Source organism: Balaenoptera borealis (assembly GCF_965194805.1).
Source record: "Balaenoptera borealis genome assembly, chromosome: 13".
Classification (NCBI taxonomy): domain Eukaryota; kingdom Metazoa; phylum Chordata; class Mammalia; order Artiodactyla; family Balaenopteridae; genus Balaenoptera; species Balaenoptera borealis.
In genome coordinates this window covers 7,167,637-7,182,084 of record NC_138870.1, presented here as the reverse complement: position 1 = coordinate 7,182,084, position 14,448 = coordinate 7,167,637, and positions in this window count along the sequence as shown.

Below are 14,448 nucleotides of genomic sequence, written 5' to 3'. Positions count from 1 at the left end.
TAATACTTTTAGTATCAAGATATTGAATTCTATACAGTAATGAATGGATTCCAAAGGAGGACATGATTCTTTGCCATGTGATTTCATTCTAAAATATTTACAGTTTCAACATATTCATTTATTCAACTATGAATATTGAGTGCTTACTAGGTACCAGGCATTTTGCTAGGAGCCTGAAATAAAATTTTACAAATAGAACCAGACCTCATATATTTCAACTAGTTTATTGGCAATTTCTTCCTTACAAGTGGAATTGTAAGTGGATCATATGGTAACTCTATATTTATCCTTTGAGGAACTGCCAAACTGTTTTCCAAAGTGGCTGCCCCACATTACATTTCTACCAGCAGTGTTTGAGGGTTCTAATTTCTCCGTATCCTGGCCAACATTTGCTATTACCTGTTTTTGATTATAGCTGTCCTAGTGGATATGAAGTGGTATTTCATTGTGGTTTTGATTTGCATTTCCCTGATGGCTAAAGATGTTAAGCATCTTTTTTGTTTTCATTGGCCATTTGTGTATCTTCTTTGAGGAACTGTCTGTTTAAACTCTTTGCTTATTTTTTAATTGGATTTTCTTGTCTTCTCATTCTTGAGCTAACAGAACTTTTATATTATTGGGGCAACACTGTGCCCAGCTTAAAAAATATATATATTTCTCAACCTCCATTCATTGCTGATAGGTCAGTGACCTATTAGTGAAAGTCATTGGGTGAAACATCTAGAATGTCCCTTTTTCCTCCCCCCCTTTCTCTTACTTCCTCTGTAAAGTAGAAATGTGATGGCAGGAGTTCCAGCAACCACATGGGGCTGTGAGATGACCCAGAGAATATGAGCCATATGCTAAGATGCCAGAACAAAAGTAGAAAGCAGCTTACGATACAGAAAATATCATGAAGCTATCACATCAGCACTGAACTGCCTGTCTCCAGACTTATTTTATATAAAAGAGAAAAACTGGTTAAGCCACTGGGTTTGGGGGATCTATGCTGTAGCCAAATGCAATTCTCAGTTGATTATAACAAATTATCTCAAAACTTAGTAGCTTAAAACATTTATTATCTCAGGTTCTGTGAATCAGGAATCTAAAAGTATCTTAGCTTGGGCTACAGTTATCTGATGGATTGACTGGGCCTGGAGATGGTTCAGTGACAGGGCTGTTAGCAGAACTGTTCCTTGCCATATGGGCTTCTCCACAGGACTGCCTGAGTGTCCTCACAATTAGGCAGCTGGCTTCCCTCAGGAGAGAAGGAGACAAAGGTGGAAGCCACTGTGCCTTTTATGACTTAGTCTCCAAAGTCACACAGATCACTTCCACTTTATTCTATTTTTAGCAGCTAGTCACTAAGTGCAGCCCACACTTAAGTAGAGGGAAAATAGACTCCACCTCTTGAAGAGAAGAGTATCAAAGAATTGGTGGGCGTGGGTTTTTTCCGTTGTTTGTTTTTTGTTTTGTTTGTTTTGTTGTGTTTGTTTTTTTGGCCGCACCAAGCGCAGCCTTCGGAAACTTAGTTGCCTGACCAGGGATCAAACCCAGGCCCCTGGCAGTGGAAACGTGGAGTCCTAACCACTGGACCTCCAGGGAATTCCTGGTGGGCATGTTTTAAAACCACCACACATACACATTAACTTTTTGTCTTTTATAAATACTGAAAATGTTTTCCTAGTTTGTCTTTTCACTTTGTTTATAGTGTCACCTTAAAGAAATGATTAATCCCATCCTTACCCATTGATTTGTAATGCCATTATATATATATATATATATATATATATATATATATATATATATAACCCTGGACTATTATTTTCCATTGACCTATATATAATATATATAGCTATTTCTGCTCTAGTACCACACTGTCATAACTATTGATTTTTCCATGTATATAATTTATCCTGCTATCTTATTAGTTCTAGTACTAGAATAGTCTATCTATTGGATAGAGAAGTAGAGGAATTCAATAAATTTTAAGATGCTAAGTTCTTAAAATAGAAAATGCAGAGTAACTACATATATATGAATATATATATATATATGGATGCATAATGATTCATTGAAGGTGGAAGAATCTGGGGTAAGGAGGGGGCGTGGAGAGGAAAGTTCAACAGGACTCAGCAACTGGATGGACATAGCATATGGAGAAGAGGAATATGCCCAAGGTTTGCCTGAATCTAGTGTTCCTGGGGAAATAGTACTGGCAAGGAAAGGAACAGAAAGGTTTGATCTTGGAGCTTTGGCAGATGATCGATTTCTTTGGGACTTACTGAGGTTGAAATGGTAGTGGGACATCCACGTGGAGATGCCATTAGACCACTGGAAACAGGGAGCTAGAGCTGAGCTTCCAGGTTGGCTGGTCCTTCCCCTCCGCTATGTCCTCGAGGACTGCAGTCCGCCGTACTGCACTGCCTTCCCCTGTGGCTGAGTCTTCCCGTTGTCATGTGACGGATGCAGAGCGCAATCTGTGACCCAGGTGAAACCATTCACATGCAGCCACAGAGAGCTTCTTCCTGCTGCTTTCTCACAATGATCTCGGAGCGACAGCAGTCAGCGACCCTGAGGAGAGATCTTAGTTCCCAGCCCAGGAATTGAACCTGCGTAGCCTGGATGAAACCCAGGAATCCTAACCACTAGACCACTAGGGGCTAGAGGCTAGAAGCAAAGTGGCCCCTGCTCGTTCCCCCATTGAAAGCACGAATGTTCCAAGGAGGCAAAAACTGTAAAAACAGGTACAAAGTTTATTATTAGAGACATAGCACAATGTATGGGAGGAGTTTGTTTATTTAAGTCAGAAGCTAGGCAGAAATACACACCCAGAGAGGAGTGTGGGCGTCCTGAATGAGGAGTACCGTAAAGAGGTGATTTAAATCACTTATATAGGACAGTCCTTCCCGGTCTTTGTTTACATTGGGCCAATTATCTCGTCTCTTTTTTCACACCTGACTGGTCCCAGGACCCTCCCCAACATACATGCGCCCCCCAACATGCGTGTGCAACTTTTTGCTAAGATGGATGCCACCGCAGAGGCCTGTGGGTGAATGTCCACACTTATTACGGGGTGGGGGCCCCCCTCCCTTTTTGACCCCCCAAGGAGCCTTCCTGCGCATGTGCAGACCGGGAAGTCTTCCTTGACCTCAGGAGTGGGCCCTTTATCTCTTTACTTTAGCAGAGCTGAGCTTCTGCCACTAGCTTTGTCCTTGGAGTGTCTGGGTGAAAACAAAGCTTCAGTTTTACTCCACTTGACAAACCCCAGCTGTCCAGCCCAGGGGCCCATCTATCTCCTACCTCAGGCAGAGCAAAGAACCTTCTTTTCCAGCGTACCCCACTACCCTTGGATTTAGTTTAATGTGAAATAATAAATGAGATGATCCTTATGAGATGTCCTTTAATACCATGTGGTCAGAATTTCTGTGACTCAGTGGAAAGCATCTCGATATACCTGTCCTTGCAAAATCAGTGATAGATACTCAGAAGACTTTTTTTTTTTTGGCTTCGCCGTGCAGCTTGTGGGATCTTAGTTCCCAGACCAGGGATCGAACCTGGGCCCTTGGCAGTAAAACCACTGAGTCCTAACCACTGGACCGCCAGGGAATTTCCTAGGAAGACTTTCTTTGTATCTCTATCAGCCATAATTTGCAGCACTTCAACAAAAGTGGTGTGTGCGTATGTGTGTGCGCGCATTTTTCACATTCAAATTATACTCTAAAAACTAAATAACATCTGTAGCAGTGATATGCAGGTAAATGTTTAACAGCAGGCTCTCCAGAGAGAACAAAAGGCCCTCCTTTTTAGCATATACTAATTTCTCTGGTGTAAATTCCCACCATGGCTGATTGCAAGCTGGCAACTCACATGTTTCCACCATACAGATACAATAGAGATAAATATTGGGTTGGCCAGAAAACCCCGAATGAATTTTTGGCCAACCCAATAATTTCAATTTTGTTAAGGGCTGAATTGTGTACCCCCAAGTTCATAAGTTGAAGCCCTAACCCCCAATACCTCAGATACAGTCAGAATGTAACTGTATTGGGGATAGGGCCTTAAAAGAAATGATTAAGTTAAAATGAGGCCACTAGTGTGGGCCCAAATCCAATCCGACTGTTGTCAGTATAAGAAGAGGAAATTTAGGAATTCCCTGGAGGTTCAGTGGTTGGAACTCCATGCTTTCACTGCTAAGGGTCCGGGTTCAGTCCCTGGTTGAGGAGCTAAGATCCTGCGGGCCGAGAGGCATGGTCCAAAAAAAAAAAAAAAAAAAAAGAAGAGGAAATTTGGACACAGAGGGGCACGCACACAGATAAAAATATGGTGTGAGGGCATAGAGGACGGCAGCCAGCTTCAAGCGAAAGACAGAGGCCTCTGTCAAAACCAAACCTGTTGACACCTTGCTCTTGGATTGCCTCCAGAACTGTGAGAAAATAAATTTCTGTTGCTTAAACTACTTTAGCATTTTTGTTATGGCAGTCCTAGCAAACTAATACAAAAAGGTAGTAAAATAATTAGAAAGTGATGCGTTTTGAGTACTTTTTAACTTTTGTTTTTAATATAATTTATTTAAATTATATTTGTACAATTTTATTTTATTTATTTATTTTTTCCTTTTTACAATTTTATTTTTTTAATTTATTTTATTATTTTTTAAAAATTTATTTATTTATTTTTGGCTGCGTTGGGTCTCCGTTGCTGCGCGCGGGCTTCCTCTAGTTGCGGCGAGCGGGGGCTACTCTTCGTTGCAGTGTGCCGGCTTCTCATTGCGGTGGCTTCTCTTGTTGCAGGGCACAAGGTCTAGGCGCACGGGCTTCAGTAGTTGTGGCACGAGGGCTCAGTCATTGTGAGGCATGGGCTTAGTTGCTCCGCGGCATGTGGGATCTTCCCAGACCAAGGATGGAACCCGTGTCCCCTGCATTAGCAGTCGGATTTTTAACCACTGTGCCACCAGGGAAGTCCCCGATTTTATTTTTTTTAAATGGCTGCATTTAATAACCGGCTCACAGAATTCATGAAAAATTAATAATCAGCTCTCACAAGCCTGTTCAAGCCAGCTCCAGCTCATTGCATATTTCAATGAGTCTCAAATTTCTATTTCTAACCAAGAACGCTTTTCTCAGTCCAAGGCTTGTATAGTTAACCTCCTACTTCTCAATTTATATAACTGAGATCTCAAAATTAAAACATACAAACAAATTCTGTATCTTTTCCTCTAACTCTGCTTTTCTTCAGTGCTCCCCATATCACCATTCAGATGTTCAAACCAGAAACCTTGCGTCATCCTTGCCGTTTTTTTTCTCTCTCAGTGACATTTTTCCCCAATGGCTCCCATTGAATCTATCACCAGCGTGATCCATCCCACCTCCAAATATATCTTGGCGACTAAAAAACATATTCACAACCTAGAAGTTGAGAGTTATGTTTTATTCAGTGGACATACTAAGGACTTCAATCCCGGGAGGCAGCATCTCAAGTAACCCTGAGAAAACTGGTCTGAGGAGACGGAGTGGGAACTAGGACATACAGGAGTTTTTCAACAAAGGGCAAGTAGTAGTGACAGGGATAGAATAGGATAGTTATACAGGTAGCTGTAGAAGTCCCAGTAGGGGACTATAGATAGAGAGGGAAACCTAGGAAACTTTGCGAGACCACTGTAAGTTAATGATCCCTCAAGAAAGCTATTGGAACATCGTGGAACGAAGCAGGCTTACTTAACTATAAAGCCATAAACAAAAGCATGAGATATGCCCCAGGCCATTAGGTGGAAGAAAAATGTCACCACCCTTCTACTGATTTGAATAAACGCTATGATAATCCTAGTTTGACCTCATAGGGTCAGACACTCTCTGGCCTGATATGAAGGAGGAACTAGTGACGTAAGCCTCCTGTCTACTCGAAGAAGGTGGTCTTTTCCCCTCCCTCTTTCCTTTGACTACAAAATTGTACCCCCACTTAATCCTCAGGGCAGAGCTCCCTCGCCTGCCTGCTTGAATCTCTTACAAGCATCCTATATTAATAAATCTACTTCTTGCCTATCACTTTGTCTCTCGCTGAATTCCTTCTGCGCTGAGACACAAAGAACCTGAGCCTCAGTAAGTCCAGACACCAGTGAGTGATTCTAATTAAAAGACCGGGGGTTCAAGTCCCAATCAGGGTTCTGGCTGGTTTTGAGTCCCGGCCACGTGGGTTCAAGTCCAAATCTGGGTTTAGACTGGGTTTGAGTCCCGGTACGGGGGCTCAAGTCCAAATCTGAGGTGCACGGTTTCAGCAGGAAAAAAAAGATTACTGTTAATAAAAGAAAACTATACATCTCAAGTTAAGGAATTTAGCGCTTTTCTGTGTCTGGGAAGATGCAAGAGTCTGGGCTCACTGAAATCATTCCTTTGATATGCACCTCAGCTCTCTGGGGCCTGTATCCTGTGTTTTCACATCCTGAGTCTCCTCAGGTTCACCGTGGGGAGTGGCTGCAGTCTGATGGCTCCTAGATGGCAGGTATTCTTTGTTTCCTTCCTGAGTTCCCTCAGGGCTCACCAGCTCACCACTGGAGGACTGCAATTGCTGATGACTGTGACATCCTTTGTTTGCTGATATGGCAGGCAATGTTTTATTTCTCAGTCTCGATTCCATCTACTTCTTTCCATCTTCTGTGACACCTCTCTGGCCCAAACTATTATCATCACTCTCTGGAACTAGTACAGTAGCCTCCTAAATCGTCTTCCTGATTCCACACTCTCTCATCCAACCATCTTTCAAGAGCAGCCACAGTAAGCTTTTTCCAATGTAAAGAGAAGCCTCTGGCTTTTCCTTTTGCTCTTAGGATAAAATGGTTACTCATCACCCCAGCCTAGAAGCAAAGCCTGAAACCGAGCAGGACCCTGTGGGCCCCTCCCTGGTACAAATCCTTTCTGTGTCCCCTGTTTCTTATTTGTAGAAAATAGGCTTCATTCACAAACTTCCCTGAGTTCCAAAGGGCAGGTTCAAACAGTTGCTAATCAGGGAAGGGGGGGAATGCAGAAAAAAGGGAGAGCAGTGAAGAAACAATAGTGCAACCTTGGGGCAGGGTCCTGGTTCCTCCCCAAGGAATATACATAATAATACCTTTGAGGCTTCCCTGATGGCGCAGTGGTTAAGAATCCGCCTGCCAATGCAGGGGACACGGACACGGGTTCGATCCCTGGTCCGGGAAGATCCCACGTGCCGTGGAGCAACTAAGGAGCAACTAAGCCCGTGCGCCACAACTACTGAGCCCACGTGCCACAACTACTGAAGCCCGCAGTCCTAGAGCCCATGCACTGCAAGAAGAGAAGCCACCCCAATGAGAAGCCCATGCACCTCAACGAAGAGTAGCCCCCGCTCGCCACAACTAGAGAAAGCCCGTGCACGGCAAAGAAGACCCAAATGCAGCAAAAAATAAATAAATTAATAAATTAAAATAATAATAATAATACCTTTGAGCTCTTCTGCAGGAACTAAGGCCCCCACCCAGGTGGAGGATGGCACCGCCCTGTTACCTCACCACCAACCAATCAGAAGAAAGTCACACCCTGTAGCCCTCACCCCAAATTTTGCCTATAAAAAATTTCTCCCCCCAAACCATCAGGAAGTTCTGGGATTTTGAGCCCAGGCCACCTGTTCTCCTTGCTTGGCCCTGCAATAAACTTTTCTTTGCTCCAAACGCCAACATTTTGGTTTGTTTGGCCTCACCATGCATTGGGCACGTGAACTTGTGTTCTGTAGCAAGCCCAGCAAGGTCTGTCATGACCTTTGCTATTGAGCTCCAGCCACACTTGGGTCACAGGGCCAGTTCTGAAACCGTGCAACCCAGATTGGGACTTGAACCCACGGTTTTTAAATTGAGATCACACACCTGGTCTCAGGACTTAATGAAGCTCAGGTTCTTCATGTCTCATGGCAGAAAGAATTCAGTGAGAGACAAAGTGATAGGTAAGAAGTGGACTTATTTAGAGAGAAACACACTCCAGAGACAGAGTGTGGAAGGCGAGAAGCCCTGAAATATGAGGGTGGTTAGTTTTTATGGACTGGGTAATTTCATAGGCTAATGAGTGGGAGGATTATTTCAACTATTTTGGGGAAGGGGTGGGGATTTCCAGGAACTGGGCCACTGCCCACTTTTTGACCTTTTATGGTTAGCCTCAGAACTGTCATGGCGCTGTTGGGTGTGTCATTTAGCATGCTAATATATTACAATGAGTGTATAATGAGGCTCAAGGTCCACTGGAAGTCGAAACTTCTGCCATCTTGGACCTGGTTGGTTCTAACCAGTTTTTGTCATGTCCTATGGCTACATCATTCTTTTAAAGGTTGTGCCCTGCCCCCTTCCCTCCTGTTTCAGTTCCTTCTCCCACCCAACTCCCTCCTTCTTGTGGCTTTCACTTATATTCTTTTCTTTTGTGTGGAACTCTTAACACCTTGATACTGAACCAAACTTGGATCTGCTTGCCCATGCACAGTAAAGCCAATCTAATGACACCAGGTTGTGGTGAAGGAAAATGCAGTGTTTATTGCAGGGCTGCAAGAGAGGAGCCCAGGGCAGCTGGTGCTTAAAACACTCAAACTTTCCATGGGTTTCAGCAAAGTAATTTTAAAGGCCAGGTGAGGAAGGGGGAGTCCCAGTGTATGTGATCAGCTCGTGCACAATTTTCTGAATGGTGAGGTAACAGGCCCGTGTCACAGGGGTTAACATTATCAATCCTTAGGTGCCAGTAGGCTATGTGTTCATGGCCATCAAACAGTTAATTTCTTCCACTTGGTGGTGGTTCTAGCATCTATGAAACAACTCAGGAAATGTGCATCAGATACTATCATCTAGGTACTTTGGAGAGGAGCTATAAAACAGAGGCTATGTGGGAGGGGTCTCTCCCAGGAAGGCCCATAGGGTCCTGCTCGGTTACATCCTGAGGTCTTCTAGGCCTTCTCAGAAAGGCCATTCTTTTTTTCTTTTTCTTTAATTAATTAATTTTATTTATTTATTTTTGGCCGCCTTGGGTCTTCATTGCTGCACGTGGGCTTTCTCTAGTTGTGGCGAGTGGGCGCTACTCTTTGTTGCGGTGCGCGGGCTTCTCATTGCGGTGGCTTCTCTTGTTGCGGAGCACAGGCTCTAGGCGCGCGGGCTTCAGTAGTTGTGGCTCGCCGACTCAATAGTTGTGGCTCGAGGGCTCTAGAGCACAGACTCAGTAGTTGTGGTGCACACGCTTAGTTGCTCTGCAGCATGTGGGATCTTCCTGGACCAGGGCTCGAACCCGTGTCCCCGGCATTGGCAGGCGGATTTTTAACCACTGTGCCACCAGAGAAGTCCAGAAATGCCATTCTTAACCATAATCTAAATTAGGATTCCCTCTTACTGGGCCCTGCTTTTCCTTGATGGCAGCAAACACAATTTGTCTTTATACCTGAATTTGTGGATGAGTTTGTTCCTTTCCAAATGTCATCAAGTACTTCTATGTCAGACTCTTCTAACTCCAACAGACCTTCAGTTTCGCTCTGCATCCCTACTGCCCAGGCCCAGTGCATGCCACATAGTAAGTGCTCAATAAATACTTGCAGAATGAGTATTAAATGTGATTTTTAAAAGTAATTAAGAACTTCCTGCCCTCAATTTGGATTTGCTGTATAGATGAAATGCCTTTAGCTCCTCCCTCCACTTTGTGAATCACTAATGAGTGAACAAAGGACAAGCCAGGGAGCTAGCCCCACTTAAGATTCACTAGAAGGAAGTGAAGGCCCTGAAGGATATAAAGGTGGAGAAAAACTAGAAAAAGTTGTCAGTCTTTTAAAAATTAGCAATGATAAACAAAGGGGCATTCGATTTGGCAAGTAAGATTTTTGATGACTGACTGACCTAGGCTGGCCGAGTTTAAGAGGGAGTGGGTTTTGTAGGCGTGCTCCTTTCCCCTGCAGTTTCTAGCATAACCTGGGTGTTTCCTACTTCCGGCCTCGCGCTCCTCCCAGTTGAACACAAATACTGTCTCCTGTGGAGGGTCCCTAGACAGAACTACGCTGACCGTGTGAAGAGGAGAGACATGGGGAAGTAAGGACCGTTTTTTGAGTGATGGAGGAAGGAAGCCCTTCAAACGTAGATAAACTCCATTAGCCTCCATTAGCGGATCTGCTGAAGCAGATCCTTCTACTCTCCCGTGTAACCCGGAGTTACAGCCACCCCTGAGCGGCCCTCACTTCCGCCCTGGAGCCTTTGTTCCGGCGCTGAATGTTCCAGACGCAAACGCCGGCGCCGGAAGGAGGTGGGCGGCGGCGGGAGCTTGCAGGCCCAAGGCTGCCCTCTGCGACGGGCGCGGCGGGCGTGGCGGGCGTGGCGGGGCGTGGCGTGGCGGGGCGGAGACCGCGTCCCCGCTGCGGCCGCTGGGAGGCGCGCGAGCCACTCGGGCGGCCCGTCCGCCGCGCCTGCGCACGTAATCGCGCACGTGACCGCCACCCCGGGGAGTCAGCGTGTCCCGCCTCCCGCTGCGCCGCGGTTACGTAGCCGGCGCCCGGGCGGTAGCGCGGGTGTCACGTCTGCTTCAGGGCGCGTTTCTTGCAGCCGCCATTTCGTCCCCGCCCGGAGGTTGGGCGCAGTGGCTTCTCATTTTTTGAGCCCCGTTGCTGCTGTTTACCAGCTCTAGTCACAGAGAAGTCGTTTAACCTTTCGGACCCTCGCTTTATGAATCTGTAAACATTGGGCCGTCTTTGTTGTGGGGATTAAATGAGATGTGGTGGGGTTTCATCATAGGCACCCTTAACGTGAGCCCAATAATTCTCAGATTAAATAGGGCGGAAGGTCTCCAGCCACCGTTCCACGCGAGCGGGAGGAGGCGGGAGACTGGACTCTGTGCTCTCGGCTGGTTCTCAGCCTCTCATTGTGTGTTTCTTGGGAGGCTGACTGGGTTCTAGTGTTTGCTTTTTAAGCTAGATTCCAGTGTTTTAAGATGCCTCTTTTCCGCATAACACGACCCACCTGAAGGCAGTCTAACCATTTCATCTGGCGCCCAACCGAAGAAACAGATATCCCTTCCCATGCTGGAAGAAAAATGAGCTTACTTAAGGAGGGGCAGTGTGTCCATCTCCAACGTGGCACATGAGTATGATCTCAAGATCTTATGTGGGTCTTCCCTGGTGGCGCAGTGGTTAAGAATCCACCTGCCAATGCAGGGGACCCGGGTTCAAGCCCTGGTCCAGGTAGATCCCACATCTTCCTGGGTGGAGCAACTACGCCTGTGCGCCACAACTACTGAGCCTGCCCTCTAGAGCCTGGGAGCCACAACTACTGAGTCGGCGAGCCACAACTACTGAAGCCCACGCGCCTAGAGCCTGTGCTCCGCAACAAGAGAAACCACCGAAGTCAGATAATCGCGCACCGCAACGAAGAGTAGCCCCCTCGCCGCTACTAGAGAAAGCCGGCGTGCAGCAGCCATAAGTAAATAAGTAAAATTTATTTTAAAAAAAATCACATGTGCAATCAAGAGTCAACAGATTCGTGAAGCCAAGTCATCAAGTTCTGTAACTGTAAAAGTGACAGCAAAGTACATGTGATAAATCTTTAAAACCACTAAACTTATTCCTGGAAGAAATGAAGCAGAAGTATGTGCCTCACAATGGCCATACATGGCAGAAAAGGAAAAAGAAAAGCTCTTGGTCTCAAGTCACAGTTCACACCTCCTGCCAGAGAAGACAGCCTTGGGATGGAAGGATTTCAAAACCAGCCAAGGATGGCATAACAGTTTTAGAAACCAAAAACGTTCAAACTGTTGATGAGGCTGTATCAGTGGAGGAACAGGAAGCAAAAGCCACCCAGAGTTACTAAAAAGAAGTATTGGGCAAAGGGCTAGCTTCCAGAATATAATGAGGCTGGTATCTTCTGATGGGGAAATGCCCAATTGCCATTAAAGTTCCAAACTAGAAACACAAGGCCCTGGTTTGATAGCAACTAATGACCTTGTGACCACCTCTCTCTTCTTCTCTCCTGGTGGCAGTGTAGCACTCTGTTTAATAAAGCCAGAGAGTTCTACAGAGGTACAAATCCCAGTGCCCCCCCCCATTTGTTTTTTGTTTTTTTTTGCTGTACTCTAGCAATCAAATGCAAAGTCCTGGGTGGCTGCAGCACTTTTCCTGATTTGGTTTTGCAGTTTACATTCTAGAAGCCAAGTAGGATCTCAGAGAGAAAAGCCTTGGCTTTGTTGTTGCTGCTCACGGGCGGCAGTACCACTCTGAGGTACCACACACTTTATGAGTGTGCTCATAAAGGCTTTGAAGTCTTCTTCCCTCTAACATCACCCCTATCCTTCATTCTGCTGATTAAGCATGAGTTGCTGTTTCAAAGGCACATGCATGAGGCTGAGATTCCTCCTTGACTCCCAGAACCAATTGAATGCTAACCCTGATCTTAATGTGGTCATGAGTTAGAAGAGTTGAAAGTGCTCCAGTATTGCCAGTTGCATCCTTTATATTAAGCAGGCATGGAAACAACCAAGCCTCGAACAGTCCCTGCTTGTTGGGAAGAATGTGTTTAGTATTTTAAGGGTTTTCTATTGACAAAGAAGTGAAACTCACTGTTTGGCCTAACAAGTGGATCATTCATTATGGCTTTGTGGAAGAAATGAAAGAACTTGAGAGCCACAGAGAAACACGAATAAAAAGCTGAGGAACTGATAAAATCATCCCCGGAAGATAAAGATAGGAAGAACAGGAAGAGAAGAACAGTTCAAATCTTCATAAACTTGTTGAAGTGTTCCATGCTGTAAAATACCTGAATGATTTAATTTCTGAATAAAATCCCTCCATGGAGAGAAACCTGAAAATTACATTTGGTTAAATCTATGCATTGTAATTCCTTGTAACCCGGCAATTCTGCACAGTAAGTATGCACCCAACAAAAATGAGTGCCTAGGTCCATCAAAAGAATCTGCGATACTGTACGTAGTAGCTTTCTCTATAATAGCTGAAAATGGAAACAACTCACATGTCCATCAACAGTAGAATAGGTAAACTGTGGTATATCCATACAACGGAATACTGTAAAATGATGGAAGTAATGAGCTACGTTTTCATGCAACAACATGGATGTAAAAGTTAAAATTACTTGTAGCATTGTGGAGCATTTGAGCTATTACCAACAAATGTTTGAGCAGTTCAAGATTCGGTGGCAACAATTGGTGAAGAGACGTTTTAAACCACCAGCAGCTGAGCAGCTGCAATTTCTCAAGCTAAACAGGATTTGGCCTTGGATTAGGCTTGGTATCTGACCCCCAAAACATGATGTCTTTATTTTTGTTGTCACATTGGCAAGGATATCCAGGTTGGGTGGATGACAAGTGTTCAAATGTTCAGGTTCTTTTTTTTTTTTTTTTTTGCCACGCCTTGCAGCATGTGGAACCTTAGTTCCTGGATCAGGAATTGAACCCGTGCCGCCTGCAGTGGAAGCGCGGAGTCTTAACCGCTGGACCGCCAGGGAAGTCCCCACATCTTTCTTTTTAATATGCTTTCTTCTTTCTCTTTAATTAAAACACTGTAAAATGTTATTCTGTACATCACTGTATGTGTACTGCCATGTATATGTATTTTACCTGAAACTAACATATGCTGTACCTAATAGATGGGGTAAGTAAGGTGTTTTCAAGGGTAATTTTAACTCTGAGACAAACCTGTCACCTTACCTCTGCCGACTCTCTATCCCCTAAAAATGTGAAGCGTGTAGCACAGTGCCTGACACACAGCAAGTGCCAGTTTAGCACCTTCAGCCTGGACACCCACTTTCCACAATCCACACGCACTCTCTCACTAAAACTGCCGATGACCCAAAAAATCATGTATATAATCAAACCTGAATTGTCTGCTGTGCTGTGTCCTCCTTGACCCTCTCCTCACTCTACACATTCTCTCCAGGGCTCCTCTTGTTCTCATAGTTCTGGCTAAAGGCTGATACACTCCCCAAATTTATATCTCCAGTCCAGGCCTCTCACTGCCCCCTCCAGCCCCGCCATTTTCTTTTTCTTTTCCAGACCTGCCACTGTCAAGCGTGTTCTGGATGGTTCCATTGGGTTGTTGCTCAGGCACCTCAAGAACACGTCCTAAAGTGAACTCATCATCTCTCTCTCCCACCCTCCTGCCCCTGCCCCCATCGGCTCCTCTTTCTGTCATCTCCGTCTTCTCGTGGCACCACCTTCCAAAAAAAGTCTTCCAGGCTAGAAAACTTCCCTTTCTCTCTCTCCTTTCCCTGGCCTCAGCATCTAATCAGTCACCAGGTCTTGCAGTTTCATCAGTGTTTCTTGAATTCTTTTCATCCTTATTTCGACTGCCCTATTCCAGGCTCTCAACACTTGTCACCTGGGCCGCTCCACTGCTGCCAGGATGGTTTTTCTAAAAGGAGTTTCTGACCATGTTCCTCTCCCGCCTCTCTCCTATGTGGCTCCCCCATTACCCATCTGTCCTACAGGGTAACATTTGCATTCTTAA